Source organism: Microcaecilia unicolor, chromosome 8, assembly GCF_901765095.1.
Source record: "Microcaecilia unicolor chromosome 8, aMicUni1.1, whole genome shotgun sequence".
NCBI lineage: Eukaryota > Metazoa > Chordata > Amphibia > Gymnophiona > Siphonopidae > Microcaecilia > Microcaecilia unicolor.
This window is the reverse complement of record NC_044038.1, coordinates 183,258,421-183,274,458: the sequence shown is the minus strand read 5'-3', so window position 1 is coordinate 183,274,458 and position 16,038 is coordinate 183,258,421. Positions and strand designations below refer to the sequence as shown.

At 42.4% G+C, this 16,038-nt stretch overlaps 1 protein-coding gene across 1 annotated transcript in view; it reads right to left on the bottom strand.

Annotated features, from left to right (window-relative positions):
* CPLX2 (complexin 2) overlaps positions 1 to 4,449 on the bottom strand; it is a 129,446-nt gene extending 124,997 nt beyond the window's left edge. The window contains exon 1 of the mRNA XM_030212466.1: positions 4,408 to 4,449. The gene's annotated coding sequence lies outside the window, so the exon portion shown is untranslated. The remainder of the gene's footprint in view (positions 1 to 4,407) is intronic.
* Between the last annotated feature and the right edge of the window lie 11,589 nt (positions 4,450 to 16,038).

Here is a 16,038-nt window from a genome sequence, read left to right as displayed (position 1 = left end):
GATATTTGGTATAACAGAAGGATTTTGGGTTGCATGGTAATAGAATACATGATTGTAAGATAACAGTAGGCATTATTAAACATTTCTGGATATATGTGGGGAGTTTCCCATGTGTTGATCTCTGTGGTATATCTTGTCAAAGAGATGGGTCTTCAGTTGTTTTCAGAAGTTAGTCAGTTCATAGATGGCTTTTAGGTTGCATGGCAATGCATTCTAGAATTGTGTGCTCATATAGGAGAAGGTGGATGCATGCATTAATTTGTATTTTAGACCTTTACAGTTGGGGAAATGGAGATTAAGGAATGTGTGAGATGATTTTTTAGCATTCCTAGGTGGTAGGTCTATCAGGTCTGACATGTAGGCTGGGGCATCACCATGGATGATTTTGTGAACTAGGGTACATACTTTAAACGTGATACGTTCTTTGAGTGGGAGACAGTGTAGCTTCTCTTGTAGGGGTTTTGCACTTTCGTATTTTGGTTTTCCGAATATGAGTCTGGCTGCCGTGTTCTGGGCTGTTTGGAGTTTTTTGAGTATATGCTCTTTGCAGCCTGCGTAGAGTGAGTTGCAGTAGTCTAGATGACTGAGTACTAATGCTGTACCAGATTACGGAAGACGGTCCTCGGGAAGAATGGTCTTACTCTTTTTAATTTCCACATTGAATGGAACATCCTTTTGGTTGTGTTTTTCGCGTGATTTTCAAGTGTTAAATTCTGATCAATGGTAACTCCAAGGATTTTTAGGGTTTCCGAGATTGGTAGGTTTAGTTTTGGTGTATTGATGGTGGTAAATTTGTTCATATTGTATTGAGAGATGAGTATTACACATTGGGATAAATCCTGAGACTAAGTCCATTCAATGTGTTTGTGAGCAATATGGCTGAAAGGAGAGGAGGAAAAGTTTGCCTTTTTGCAGATGACACAAAGATTTGCAACACTCTGGATGGAGTAGACAACATGAGAAGTGGTTTACAAAAATTAGACGTGTGGGCTAAAACTTGGCAGTTCAGCTTTAATGCAAAGAAATGCAGAATGATGCCTCTTGGGTGTAGAAATCCAAAGGTACTCTATACAATAGGAGAAGAGAAGCTGATGTGCAGGAGAGGGACCTTAGGGTTTTGGTGGCTGAGGAACTCAAGGTGGAGAAACAAGTTGACAAAGCAGTTGCCAAAGCCAGAAGGATGCTAGCCTGCATAGAGAGAGACATAATCAGCAGAAAAGAGGAGGTGGTAATGGCCCTGTAAAAATAATTAGTGAGGCCTCACTTGGAGTACTCTGTTCAGTTTTGGAGCTGTTTTTAGCTAAGGATATTAAAAAAGTGGCCCAGAAGAAGATGACCAAAAAGGTGTGAGTCATTGCAGCTGTCCGGGTTGTGCCACATCCAGGTAATGGGAACCAATGTTTCAGCCATCAAGCTGTGGCTTTCTTAAAGGTGTGCCAATTAATTTTCTTGCATCATTTTCCCTCAAAATATAAACTTGTTGGCCAATGAAGTTTCCTCATTTTTCCCACCAAAATATGAATGTGTCCAATGAACCTTCCTGCCTCAATTTCCTGCCTTCCAGAGTTTAAGCATCTCCAATGAAGCACTCACCTGAATCCTCAGCTAAGCATATTTTGAGAACCCACTATATAAAGACAACCCTGCAGAATTTTTCAGCACACTCTGAAGAAAGCCACAGCATGATGGCTGAGACATGAGTTCCACTCACCAGGATGCAGCATGACCTGGACAACTGCAAAGATCATGACGTCAACAGTGGAAGCTGCAACCAGAAAATGTATGAAAAGAAACTTGAAGATCTGAATATGTAGAGGAGAGGAGGGATAGGGGAGATATGATGCAGACATTTAAATACTTGAAAGGTATTAATGAACAAACAAATCTTTTTCAAAGATGGAGATGGTATAGAACTAGAGGAGATAAAATGAACCTGCAATGAGGTAAATTACATAAGTACATAAGTATTGCCATACTGGGAAAGACCAAAGGTCTATCAAGCCCAGCATCCTCTTTCCAACAGTGGCCAATCCAGGTCCCAAATACCTGGCAAGATCCCAAAAAGTACAAAACATTCTATACTGCTTATCCCAGAAATAGTGGATTTTCCTCGTCAATTTAATAATGGTCTATGGACTTTTCCTTTAGGAAGCCGTCCAAACCTTTTTTAAACTCCGCTAAGCTAACCGCCTTGATCACATTCTCTGGCAATGAATTCCACAGTTTAATTTAAAAGCAACATCAGGAAATACTTTTTCACCAAAAAGTTGGTAGATGTCTGGAACAACCTCCCGATAGAAGTCGTTGGGCCATAAACAGTGACAGAATTTAAAAAGAAAAGGGGGTAGGAAATTTTGCAAGAGGACGGAATCAGAGCAAAACAAATGACATGGAAGGGTGTAATCTGCATGGAGTGGCAGGTACAATCCTAAAGAAGGGATAGAGGAGGTCACCAGCATGTTCTGCACAGAGCAGCCTCCTTTGTAGGCCTTATCCTTAAAATTCTGTAAATGGTGCTTAAAATTGCACGTGCAGGTTTAGGCGCAACACCCAATTTACGCATGCAATTTAATTGAATAATGAGCCAAGGCACTGATAATTGGATTTAATAATCATTTCTCATCACTAATTGGCTTTAATTGAAATTTATGTGCACATTTTTAGTCAGGTGGATCCATGCATAAATTTTATGTGCTGCTCCAAAAAGGGGGTGTGGCTAATGAGGGCTCATGGGTGGATCAGGGACATTCCTAGAAGTTATGTGCACTGTCATAGAATAAAGGGGATCCTCATCTAATTTAGACATAAGGATTTACACCAGGGTTTACTCGCGGTAAATCCTCATATCTAGAGTTGGGCGCTAAGCATATTCTATAAACTTTTGTGTTGTTTACAGAACAATGATTAGTGTGGTATTTTTTCTCTGTGCTATTTAAAACATTTGCGCCTATATGTCATCTGTTAGTACGTTATTGTGTAAACTTTGCTTTGGTTTCAAATGTTATTTTAGACAAATGAGAAACACACTGCTGGCTCTTCTGATTTTGCAATCCAATTACCAAAACCTGTATGGGGGAGCCTTTTTCTGTGGTAATAGGAACAACCAAGGCAAAAGAAAAAAGGATGACTGTAGTGAGGTGGAAGGGTTGTGGGGAATTGATTTGATTTAAATACTGATATTGTAAACCACTTTGCTTTTTTACAAAGCCCTAGGACAAATTGTTAATAAAGTATGTGATAAGAATTACAGAGGAAAGAGGACAGCTATTTATTATAAAATAAAAATAAAATTAGAGCAAAAGGAAAACAAGTTGTTTCCAAAACAGGATGTAGTGACCTATGTTAGAAGCACTTGTTAAGAAAATAACATTTTCCCTTAGCATTTTTGAAATTATGGACAAGATGTCTACGTTTGAAGACAGATTCAGTCTGGAAGCTCAGTTTATTTAAAAGAAAACACAGATCACAAACTATTCTTTACGGAACCTGAAGCTTGTATTTGATCCGTAGGACCCACTCTGCAGATCCATTCATACATACATCAGACAAAGCCAGCGGGGGGGGGGGGGGGGGGGGGGGGGGGGGGGGGGGGGGGGGGGGGGGGGGCGGGGAGGATCTGAACTCCCGGCACGCCCAGAAGGTTAAAGCTACAGTAGCAGCTCATCTACTACCCCTGCTAAACTGCTCACTTCTGTTAAATAAAAGGCGCATTTCACTATTCCTACACAGACCAATAATAGCAAATATACAGACCCGTCGCAGGAACCACAATGGGAAACAGTTGCATAGCCAGTCTGCTATAAATAGATCTGGGAGTCAAACAGGAAATAGGAAGAAATTCCACAAGCACAACTGCAATCCCAGAATACTGACTTGCAGGGTCCTTCTCCTCATACGAGGAAATCCTAAATCCTAAAAAACACAGGTTGAGAAGAGAAATATATCTAGAGACTGACTTTTAGACTTCCGCGTGAGGAGGACCGGGGAATGGAAGGTTTGTACACAAATAAACAATCCCCCGGGAGCTGGCTATGTTTTACCAGCGGCAACATAAATGCAGGATCCGCAATGCACCTTCCGTAGGGCTAAAGGGAGTGGGGGGGGGGGGGGGGGGGGGGGGGGTATATTAATGGAGATTCAGGGCAGGCTCTCTACCGTTTGGGGCTGAGGGATCAGAGGAGCTGTTCAGCAACATGGTGCTGAAAGAGGCAGCTTCCTGGGACTGGATAGAGGTACAGATCCTTCCTAGCCCTACTCCGTCTTTCTTTCTCAAATACATAATCTGAGAACCAGCAGCTTCTCAAAGGATGGCTGCTGCTACAGCAAGGCCTAGAAGGCTGCTTCAACTCAGACCTACCGCAGCCTTAGATCGAGGAAGCGAAAACGATGTAAATAAGCCGTACCGACCTTGCAAACGTATTGTAGGCTGCAATGGAAGATCTTCTGGCGTTGAGTAGTTCCAAGGATGCCTCCCTCTCCTCCCCCCTCTCTGCCGCTGTCTCTCACCCACTCTGTGTTTCTCCTAGTTCAGTTCCACCAGAGAAAGGTTGCTAAAAATAGCTCACTCACGCTTGCATGCAAAACTAGACCTTCTTATACACTGCCTGGACTAGTACATCACTTTCCCAGTAAGATTTTTTTTTTTAAATTTTAATCCTTGCAGTATAAGCACCGAGAACAGTAAATAAAACAAGCCCACATAAGGGGAAGGGAAAAAAATGGGAAATTGGCACATAATCCACACCTGGCAAAAGTTCTTGTCCATGTTACAATAATCCCACCATTTGCTTTGCCTCCTTATCTAACAATGATCTTTCAGTTGTACTGGATTTAAAACACACAATTAACTTCACACAGGGGTCCTTTTACTAAGGTGTGCTGAAAAATGGCCTGCAGTAGTGTAGACGCATGTTTTGCGCGTGTGCAGAATCATTTTTCAGCACACCTGCAAAAAATGCCTTTTTAAAAATTTTTGCCTAAAATGGGCGTGTGGCAAAATGAAAATTGCCACGCGTACATTTGGGTCTGAGACCTTACCGCCAGCCATTGACCTAGTGGTAAAGTCTCAAGAAGTAACCGGGCGGTAATGACCTTTGCACATCAAATGCCACGTGGTGTGTGCCCAATATGCGTGTCTGAAAATAAAAATTATTTTTCAGACATGCGTATCGGATGCACGCCAAAAATGAAATTACCGCAAAAGCCATGCGGTACCTGGGTAGTAACTCCATTTTGGCGCACGTACACACTTATGTGGCTTAGTAAAAGGGCCCCACAATTAGAACTAGAAAACGTCTCCTGAAATGCAGGATTTTTTTGTCTGTAATCCGCTTAGAATCTTAATGAAACTTAGCGGACTATAAAAACCAAATAGCATAGCTTAGCAATATCAACACTGACAAAACCTGTCTCTCTCATTCTCTTGCTCTTTCCCTCATCCAAAGAGATCCACAGCATCTTTGTGGGAGCTGTTCTAATGCCACACACAAAAGAAATTACAGTCTGTAACATTGCATAGATGGGATCTACATTAAAGAGATTGCTTTCCTAAACAACTGGTATCTATCTGCAAAAAACCTTGGAAAATGAAAGGATAGGCAAAGAAACCGCAGGGAAGGACATACATGAGAAAGTCACAAGGAAGTAATAAACAGAAAATTCAACAGGAAAAGTTAGATTCTGCTAAATGAGAAGGAAAAAAAAAACCCCTCTCAAAGTATTTTAAATGTTGGTTTCTGTAATCCTTAATATAGAAAATGCTGCCTGCATTCTTTATTCTTCCTACTAACTCTGGGGTAGTTACCAAAGTACCAAAAACACAAAACAAAAAAAACTCTTTCAAAACCAACCGACTGAAAGCCTAAAATTGCTTTAACCTATGAAACATGAAATAGATTAATAATGACAAATCATCCTGACACTTGAGAACACAGAGAAATAAGCAATTTTAAGAGAACACAATGGACTTCTAGACATATACAACTGGACTCAGTAAATGGTGCTCAGATTTGGTGCTGGAATAAATCAGTGCCCAGTACTATTCTATAACAGATCAAGGCCCTTATTTCTTACTAAGCTGTGTTAGGCACCGAAACACATCTAACGCAACACTAGATGCAACTCAGGCATCCTGCAGTCGTGCCATTTTATCATGTACTAATCCACACACTTAAAACTTTTCTTTTTTTTGGGAGGGGCCTTCCTGCGCAAATCAGTGAGCTACATTACCATGAGGTAACTGGTCAGCGCAGGATTACTGGATGAAATCTTACTGTCTATACAATGAGTGAGGGTAAGTTCTTATGTAGCAATTTTTTAAATGGCTGTACTAATGCTAAAATCTGCACAAGGGTGCGATAACTCCATTTTTTGCTGAAGCTTAGCAAAAGAGCTTTTAATTTTGGTAGCAGAGTTAGAATTTCTTAAGATGGTGGGACTGGGTTTGATGTTGTCCTTGTCTCTACTAGATGTAAGTTTTATAACTAATGGATTCTGCATCTGATGAAGTGGACTCTTCTGGAAAGTTCACATCTCAATAAATTGGTTAGTCTCTAAGGAGCCAGTAGCCTTTGTCATTTTTTTTGGATTCTGGTCAATGAAATGACTGACCTCTGGGTAGTGGGGATGATGAGCTCAATTAAGATTTTTGCTTTGCTGTTATATTTCTTGTGTTAGTCTTTATTTTTTATTTACATGATGTTATGCTTTTCCAGGGTTTTATATTCTATATGCATACTGACCTTTTACATTGCTTTGGGTGGCTGAGGTTAGGGAAGAAGGTATAAAACTGTTGAAAACTAAAAAAGAAGTCAGTTTGAAGCAGTAGTGTAAGGACAAGAACCTGGGCTCATATTTATCGGACAGATAGAAAAGTCATTTCAGTGAAGGAAAAACAGATAACTGGCAAAATGAAACACCAAGAGTCGGGGCAAAAACCCATAAAGGGAAAATGGGTCTTCTCTGTTGAATGTAGATCAAGATAATGACATAGAATGAGCGTTACAAGAAAATGGGGGCTCGGGGGAGGGAGGGGAACCAGAGACCCCTCAGGCAGCTACCCAGTGGTTACTCAGTGCCAAGATAGGACTGACTCCTCCCAAATTCTGCTTCTGGAATGTCCCTCTCCTGCCTGGGCTCAACTTAGCTGGTTAGTATTGATTTTCAGTGGCACTGTACTACTACTAATCATTTCTCTAGTGCTACCAGACATGCAGCGCTGTCCACATTATATACAGGTACTTTTCTCTGTCCCTAGAGAGCTCACAATCTAAGTTTTGTACCTGGGGCAATGGAGGGTTAGGTGACTTGCCCATGGTCACAAGGAGCTGCAGTGGGAATTGAACCCAGGTTGCCAGGATCAAAGCCCAATGCACTAACCATTAGGCCACCGACCAGCCCACTGAGCATGATTTAAGTGGGCAGGAGCCTTCTTCCAGCTTAGATCACTTTGAATATCGACCCCAAATAATAACTGTTTTGCTGGGCTCAAGCTATACTTTGGAAGAATACCTGGATAACTCCTAAGTGTCTGGGTCAAGCTTGAATTCTCCAGTGAAACCAGGCATCTATCATCAAACTTCCAAGTGAATTACACATAATAAAATCAGATAACACAAAACAACAGAAATCAAACTGTGCACTTACCAAATATCACATTCTTCTCCTAAACAGTAAAATTACAACCAACTAAAAACTCCTGCCATAGAGAAAATCCAAGATCGCATAGCAGATAAAGGAACTGAACTCACTGAAGGACATTCCAAAGGACCCCGGGCTTCTAGAATCCCACAAACTGTTCATAAAGAGTTCCAGATCAAACAAAGCATCTTGAACTAACTTCACAGGACGCCAATGTGAATCAATTAAGAATGAGGCAATGTGCTCCTTTGTTGAAAAGCCCCTAATTAACCTGCCTGCCACATTCTGCATTAACTGCAAATATTTAAGAACTGTTTTCAGTAATTCTAAATAGATCACATTACAATAATCCCTAGCTGAAAAAAAAAAGTGTTTGAAGGACAGAATGAAAATCACCAGGGGAAAGTCTAGGTTTCAACTTTTGCAACTGCAGCCTGACAAATAAATATCTCAACAGTCCCTTTACCTCTGCTTTTAAATTCAAGGCTAAGACTAAACCAGATACCTCCCCCCCCCCCCCCCCCCCCCCCCCCCAGTCCCGCCTATGCTGTCTGAGCAGCATTTAAATCAGCAGATACCTCCCCCCCCCCCCCCCCGCACCAGTCCCGCCTATGCTGTCTGAGCAGCATTTAAGTCAGCAGGCGTGCTTTAGCCACTAATGCTGGACCTCTCAGGCATACTCAGTTCAGCGGCTGAACTGAACACTTGGCTGAAGTATGTTACTGACTTGAACACTGCTCTGGCAATAGAGACGTCTTCAGCTGGCGTCCCCAGGCCATTAAAGCAGAGGGGGCCTGGAGCCCCCAATGTCCCCCGGCCCCTCCCCATGGCTATCCCATTGTGGTAGTACTTTGTTAGTGATATGGCATTTAAGAAATCAAAGTAAATACATAATCTTTGAGTTGATTATTTATAATGTTTCTGTACATGTGGTTGTGAGACCTGAGCAGGAATAGAGCATGGCCAGAGAGAAGAACACAGCTGGACAACAGGGTAGAATGCAAAACTAAATATTTATTTACAGAAACAAGACCTCTCGGGCCTGTTTCTTATCACAGGGCCAGAGGCATAGAATAGAGAAAAACCCATAGAGATTGTCAAACAGCGGTAAGCCATCTCTGGGCGGTCTCAAACACAGCCCTCTGCTGTGGGGTTACTATGGCCAGACACAGCCTTCAGGTTTGTCTTAACTTGTCAGGTCTGGCTCTAGCCAGACCTCCAGCAAACTTACAAAGTTTAAGCAGTTAGCAGCAATTGCCTACCTCAGCTCAACCATAGCATGGATATGACTTCTGTCAGGACATATTCTAGGCTCTTAACTATCCTCGGTGCATCGTGGGGCCACCCCTTCCTGTTCAGGCAGCCTACCCTACCCTACCCTACCCACAATGCACTAGTCTCTGTCTAGCTCTGCAGTTCAGCCTCTGACCAGCAGGTTTTGCGCCCTCTGTTGTCAGGTGGCTGAGCTGAACTTCCCAGCCAGGGTATATCTAGGGACGTCTGCCTCACAATGATAATATTTCATGTAATGTTGATTCACATGCCTAAAAGTCACTTTGGCCAACCTTTGAAAGCCACAGAGAATGAAAGGGTTGCTTATTTCTCCATGAAATCCTACAGTAACATGTCTCTGTACTCCTGAATCTGAAGGAACAGTTTCCAATGCTGTTACACCTTATATTCTCTGATTTCAATCTATAGAGACTGCATCGCTCTGTTCTGAGATCAGTGTATCCTTTTCTGTAAGGGTTTCATCTTACTCGTTTCGGCAGTACACCCAGAACAACAGTTCATTGCAGATCAGAGAAACATTGGTTGAACTTTTGAAAGGTTTGAACTTGTACAAGACTGGAATGCAGGTTAGAGCTCATCTCTTCTGATGTATAAGATAGTTGATGAAACTGCTTCAGATTTCTGCTTTCCAGCTGTGGCTACCGAATTCAGACTTTTTTTTTTTCCATTTTGCATAGTTTGACTGTTACTAATACAACTTCTGCTTGATCACTGGGGTCTGAACTTGAGATGCTATAGAAATTCTATTTTTCATTTCCATTTATTAAGAGTTTGGCTGTTAGTTTTCAATGTACAACACACAAAAAAGAGGTTGTTTATGAATCTCTGGCAAATAATACCACAGACAGCTTGTTACAATAGATAGTGACAGCTCAGAAGAGGAGCAGGGATTCTGCAGGCAGGAATGAGGTACAGTGGCAGAGCTGTATGAGGGATCTCAGCACAGGAACAGCAGGAGATGTTGCATAGCAGGTGAAGATCTGTTGCAGAGTTCTGCCTTGTGTAAATTTTACAAACAAAAGAAAAGCCATGCTCCACTAAGCTGAATATTGGCAGTGCCTAGGCAACTTCCAGCCCTGCCTTGGCTTCCCCTCCCACTGGAATTACCCGAATAGTGCCAAGGTGTGTAATGAAGACTTTAATGCCCCGAAATGCCATGTGTGACCCTGGCAAGTAAGAGCCACTCGTACCTGGATAAGAGCCACTGAATATCGGGGCCTGTGTCTCTGTGAAGATTTGAAAGTGACCGAACATTTCTTCTATGTGCTGCATTTTTATTGTGCTGATTTGCTCATCTAGGACTTTGGTAACCTTTATTTTCTAGCTCAGCATGCAGTGTATTTCTGTGAGTGATCCAACATACATTGGGGCCATTCCACATCCCAGAATCCAGGCTCCAAATACTACAGCTAATGAAGCCTCTGAAGGTGACCTCAGGTTTGCAGGACGTGCTCTTTGTTAAGTGGGTTATGTCACCATCAGATGTTTCATGGAGAATTTCACCGGACACTCATCAGGCCATGTTCAAGTGTAGTGCCAGCCAAGCTAGACACAAAAGAAGCAAAAGACTTCCTTTAAGGTGAGCACAGGAGTTAACGACTCTGCTGCATCTTCAGAGGTCCACATTTTTAATTCACGTAAACGGAAACCCTGCGTGCTGAAACCTGGACTAGGAATGTCTAGTGTGTGTATACATGACACAGCTAAGGGTGAAAGGGGGTTAGCCTGTGGGGGATGTGAGAACTCATTGGCAGAAATCTACAGCCACTCATCGAAAGGGTTGGTCAAGATTTCATGTGAGCACTTTCAGAATGCACGTCATTTGCAAGCAAGATCTACTGAACAGGTCTTGGACAATGGTTTCTGGAGTTCCTGGACCTTTTCAGCTCTTTAATCTTTTTATTTACTCGTTGTCTGAGCATTTCTTGTACAGAACTCTGAAATCCAGGCTTCCCTCTGCAAGCAGTTGAAATATTAATGTTAATTAGGGAACAGGCATGTACTGGTAGCGAGTGGGTTATGCACACAATGAAAGATGATAATATCATTTAGGATTACTGAATTTGCTAATCAGATGACACATTGAACCTTATTAAACTGCTGGCAAAAACTCTAATCATTCATTATTCATGCAAGCGCATTTCTTACAGTAGCTGAAGGGACTGGAAAGATGAAAAGACTTTTTTCATGGTTGTTTCCATTTCCCATGATTCTCGTTTTCTGTCATTCTTGGTGAGCATCCAAACCAGTCTTTGTGTCTGGACTTTTGGCTGCTCCTTTTCAATAAAGGCCCCACCGGTTGGGCTTTGAACACAGCTTTATTGCAGGAAAGTTTCTAAAAGTTGGTGAAAACACTCTGGGGCCCTTTTACTAAGCTGTGTTAGGTATTAAAACATGACAAATGTTGGATGCACTAAAGCCACCTGTATGTACTAAGTATTTGGTAATTATTTTTTTTTTGTTGGGGGGGGGGGGGGGGGTGTCAGGGGCAGAGAATGGGCCTGGATGCACTAATCAGCTAGTGAGTATGCCCCTTAATGCCACAGACTTAAAGATCTCAATATGTCTACTTTGGAAGTAAGGCTGAGAGGGGAGATATGATACAGACATTTAAATACTTATGTGGCATAAAAGCACAGGAGGTGAGTCTCTTTCAATTGAAATAAAGCTCTGGAATAAGGGGGCAAAGGATGAAGGTGAAAGGGGATAGACTTCTTCAAGGAAAGGGTGATGAATTTGTGGAATGGCCTGGCCTCCCAGTGGAACTGGTGAAGGCAAAACAGGTTCTGAATTCAAGAGAGCTTGGGACAAGTGCTTAGGATCTCTGAGGGAGAGTAGACAGCCTGGATGGGCAGACTGGACTTACATGCCTACATTTTTCCATGTTTCCTTGTTTCCTTGCTGTTGTTTCTTAGAGCTTGGAAGGCTGTCAGGACCTATTGCTTCGCTTTGGCTGCAGCTGCTATTTGATGCTCCTCAGAACCTACTGCCCTAAGCAACTGCCTAGTCTTGCCTAATGATTTGGCCAACCCTGCCTCTGCTTCTGGTTTTGTGCCACAGGGAATGTTTAAAAGCCAATTCTGACTTCTTCTAGTGACATGGTTTCACTGAAAACAGACACGGAGAAAGGCCGAAGCCACTACATACCTAGTTCAGCCTGTAGTAACCAGTCCAAATGAGGCAAACCCCAGAGCTTTCAAGTTACCCAGTTCCAGGGGGAAGATTTCAGGCCACTCTGAAAACCTCATCCTATGCATTGTGGCACCTGCAGTTGAATCAGGGACTACAAATCCCACGCTGCTTTGGGATGTAAGTTTAAAACCAGGACTAGCCAAAAAGTCTCCCTCCTGGACCTGGGTATCTTGGCAGCTCTGGAAGAACCCAAAGGTTTAGTTTGAGTCTTTAGCTGGGGCTTCCTTACTTTCTGACTTCAGTTTGGCCCCAATGCTCAGAAGCAAATGCCGTCACTTGAGGTCCTTAGCGCCAGACTAGCGCGCGAATTCGCTGGCGCTAAATGCTCAGAGGACAGCAAGTGCAGCAGAGATTAGTGCAAGTAGTATTAGGTAATTTTCTATTCAGCACAATGCTCAGCACCTTGAACAAGGCTGCTCTTACTACCACCGGGAACCTTATGCCAGCTCGGAGCTGGCATTAGGTAACCCAGCAAGCAATGAAGCAGCCCAGGCCAGGGAGAAGAGATTCAACCTCGTTCTGGTTGTTGTGATGGGGGTGTTCATCCTCTTTTTCTCCTTTTAGGCAAGCAGGGTTCTCTTTTTTGCTTTGTGATTAGAGCAGAGCTGCCAAGTTGCCCATTCCAGGAGGGAGACTTTTTGGCCAGTCCTGATTTTAAACTTATATCCCAAAGCAGTGTAGTATTTGAAGTCCATGATTCTATCCATTGAAATCAGTGCTGCAGATCCCATAATGCACTGGATGAAGTTGGCAGAAATCCAGGACTGGCCAAAAAGTCTCCCTCCTGGAATGGGTAACTTGGCAGCTCTGTTAGAGCCCATAATAATTAAATTGGGTGTCAAATCTTTCTGCCATGGCCAGGACCTCTACCTTTCCAAAATGTTTTCAGAGAAGAAAACCTTTTTTGATGCTGTTGGCATTTCTTCCTCCTCCTTCCCTCCCCTTCTCTGGCGCCTGCAAGTCTTCAGTGCATATCATTTGCATGCTATTAGCTTTGAGCATGAGGATGTTATAATGCCTTTCTGTCATTCCATGGTGCAACCACACCTTGAATATTGTGTGCAATTCTGGCCATTGCATCTCAAAAAAGATATAGTGGAATTAGAAAAGGTACAGCGAAGGGTGATGAAAATGATAAAGGGGATGGGACAACTTCCTTATGAGGAAAGGCTAAAGTGGCTAGGGCTCTTCAGCTTGAAAAAAAGATGGTTTAAGGGAGATATGATAGAGGTCTATAAAATAATGAGTGTGGAGTGGAATGGGTAGATGTGAGTTGGCTGTTTACTCTTTTCAAAAATACTAGTATTAGGGGGCACACAATGAACCTACAAAGTAGTAAATTTAAAACAATCAGAGAAAATATTTCTTCACTCAATGTGTAATTAAACTCTGGAATGTGTTGCCAGACAATGTGGTAAATGCAGTTAGCTTAGCGGGGTTTAAAAAAGGTTTGGATAGCTTCCTAAAAGAAAAGTCCTTAAGCCACATTAACTGTTCTGACCACAAGCAAGCTCTATCTGGAAGATGACTGCTGAGGCGTACATGGTCCCGTGTAAGAGTCTGTGAGGTCTAAAACCAGGGCTCGCATTCCTGGCTTAACACATTCCAAAAAGTAATGAAACTAAATACCCCACCTTTGTCTCTCAAGCACCTCTCCTGATCAAAAGCAGCACCTCCCCTTTGAGAGCTCAACATCTGAAAGGCTAGCCAAATTAACACACAAGATCAGATCACCAGACCCCACACTAAAGAACAAAGTCCTATCACGCAACCAATTACCAGAACACGGTTTCATTAATAACCACAGGAACAGAAACCAAAATGAATACCCCCAAACTACTCCTAATAACCTATTGCCTAACAGTGATCCACCTAACACTAACCACCCCACTTGCAGAATGTAACAGTATACCCATACTACACAACCGTCAAAGACGGATCAGACACACCACATCTTATCATATTGGCATCAACCTGAACAAAGTGAGGACACTAACAGGTGAACAACCTCAACAGAAGTGAAAGAAGGGTCCAAATAAACTCACCCCAACAAAAAAATGACAACTATTAAAAGTCCACATAATACCAAACACAGAAGCCCCATCCCAAACAATCCAAGTGGGTTATACCAACGCCAGATCTGCAGTAAATAAAACAGCAATACTAACCGACTGGATCATGTCAGAAAACCTTGACCTACTCTTCATTACTGAAACCTGGATCCATGATCAAAATGACCCTATAATCCTAGACATGTGCCCTCCAGGATACAAAATCATACACTGGTCCAGAACACAAAAAAGAGGCGGAGGCATAGCACTAATCTATCGATCCCAGTTTACCACCGACACCATCGCTGAGTCTATAACACCTCAACTAGAAATTGCCTCAATCATAATCCACAACAAAACATTACATGATCACCTGAACTGTGTCCTGTTTTACAGACCTCCAGGAAATTGGAATGATAGCCAGACCAACTTCATGGACTTCATCCCAAACACATGTGTAACCAACTCAAATATATTAATATTAGGGGACATCAACCTTCACCTAGAAGACCCAAACTCTATCAACGCTAGGGAATGCAAGGAATTCCTAAGCTCATGCGATCTCAAATGGCCACGAATGCAAGTAACCCATGCAAAAGGGCACACACTTGATCTCATCTCACACAAATTTTCAACAGACCAGAACTTAATGATAACTGATACCAAATGGACAGAAACACCCTGGACCGATCACTACAAACTAAACTTGTCCATACACTGGCAGAAGAAGGGCTTACAACGAACACTAGAACACACAACCTACAGCACAAGAGGTCAAGTAGACCCAAAGACATTCTGGTAACTGATATACAATAACGACTGGTCAACACAAACGGACTCCATACACTACCTCATAGAATGGGATAAAAGATGCAAAAATATACTAGATGAAATAGCACCCCTACGAACAAGAACCTCACGCAAACACAACTCGATACTTTGGTTCAGCGATGAACTGAAAAAGTTAAAAACACACTCCAGGAAACTTGAACGAGCATGGAGAAAAACAAAAAACGAGCATACACTTAACACATGGAAGAAAACACAATGGAAATACAAATACGCAATCAGGCAGGCCAAACGATCATACTACAAAACCAAAATAGGGACAGACTACAAAGACACAAAGAAACTATACCAACTGGTGAACAAACTCCTAGACACCAACTCAGTTACTACAACGAGTACAGACATCCCACATGCAGACAAACTGGCTAAATATTTCTACAAAAAAATTCTAAACCTACGCAACACACTACTTCAGGACACCGCTGACATCAAAAACTTCCTCAGTGAACTGGACCCTACCAATGGAGAATAACTGGCCGACCGGACCTGGTCAAACTTCGACCTCCTTACCGTCGAAAAAGTTACCCAGGCGATAAGCAGATTCTCCAACACTCACTGCAACCTAGATACCTGTCCCAATTACCTAATGAAGTCCGCCCCTAACCGCTTCATAGGAGACCTCACATCCCACCTAAACTACATGCTTCAGCAAGGACTCTTCCCTACGGAAAAAGGCAACATCCTACTCACCCCAATACCAAAAGATACCGAGAAGAAAACAAATGAAATCACTAACTACCGGCCAGTAGCATCGATCCCAATGGCAGTCAAACTGATGGAAAGCATGGTAACCAACTTACGGATTACATAAACAAATTCTCAATATTACACTAATCACAGTCAGGTTTCCGCCCCCTCCACAGCACTGAAACAGTTCTCATCACTCTCTTAGCCAAATTCAAGCAGGAAATAGCAACAGGCAAAAACATCCTCCTCCTCCAATTCGATATGTCTAGTGCATTCGACATGGTAAACCATAATATATTAATAAGACTATTAGACAAGTTCAGGATTG